Raw genomic sequence first — 1,331 nt, 5'->3', positions numbered from 1 at the left:
TGGACTATGGGGTTCGTTACAGGGATTAGACGTTATACAACTGTGGGAGAAGGTGTGATAGCAGAGGTCTGTGAAGGATGGGGTAGGCGTAGGATAGATAAAGTCACTAACCTGTGAACATGAACGGGGGCCTATCAGGGGCTCTCTGGAAGGCTAACTCCTCTGCTGCTGGCCCCGAAGTCACCTGCCTGCAGAGTGGCAAGGCAGGCTGCCGGGAAGGAAAGCTGGATGCAAAGCGGTGGGAGACAAGCACACCTGCTTGTAGTAACACAGCGTGTTGGCTTTATACGCATCTCTCGCTGCCTCTAATCTGGCCCAAGATCGAGAGCACCTGAAGGAGGAGATGGGCCAGTGCTGAGGGAGCTGCTGCCTCAAGCCAACAAGGTGAGCCAACAAGGACATCAGCAACAGCCTGCTTTGAGGGTAATGCTGCCGCTTCATCCTACATTTCAAATGTTGCACAAATTTCTCCTGGGGCCAACTTTAGACAGGAACCATACAAGTCAAGGAATTTGGAGAAACCTAATTCCAGTTTAGCTAAACTGACACAGTATCAAGCCACCATTTTATGTTACCTCAAGTAAAACCACCTTAGCCTCGGTTTCCTCATGTGGGAAAAGGAAATAATTCGGGATAGTGTAACAACTTACCTGGGAGAGTTGTTGTGAGGCTGCCTATCTCAAGGCATAGTTCATAGTATCTAGTATGTAGTCGATGATTTATATATGAAACAGATTATTTTAAGGCCCTTAATGCCAGTTTTATAGTATTTCCCTCTATATTTCAAATTACCCTCTTTTGATGAAATTACCACGATGATTTGTTATTTTTAAAAGAAATTACATTTAATTTTCTTGAAATATATTTCAATATTGTATGTCATTTTCCTTTGGATAGAAATGATTTTTAATTTTATTGAGAGTAAAACTCATATGAAGTTAACATTTATATGTATGGCCCCAAACTTGAAAATAAGTATATGATTTAGCCACCAACAGCCTGGTCTTCCACCTATACTGATAAGAATTTTTAGATCCCTCCAAAATAATTGTGATCCTCTCTGATCTATAAATTCCAATTAGTATAGGTTGAAGACCAGGCTGTTGGGACAAACTTATACCAAAAAACAACAATAACAACAAAAAAAAATTCCTTATTCATCAGAAATTCTCATTTAAATGAGCATTCTATATTTTATATGGCAACCCTCTCTGATTCTCCATTCTTCTAAGGAACCCTGATCTCACTAATCCAAAAATCTCTTCTACTGTCCTACCTTCTCATACTATTTTTGCTGTCAATTCCCATAGCAACTCACTTCACACTCAATA

This window comes from Balaenoptera ricei, chromosome 2 (assembly GCF_028023285.1).
Source record: "Balaenoptera ricei isolate mBalRic1 chromosome 2, mBalRic1.hap2, whole genome shotgun sequence".
NCBI classification, from domain to species: domain Eukaryota; kingdom Metazoa; phylum Chordata; class Mammalia; order Artiodactyla; family Balaenopteridae; genus Balaenoptera; species Balaenoptera ricei.
The sequence above is the reverse complement of the archived record's forward strand: the minus strand, read 5'-3'. Positions refer to the sequence as shown.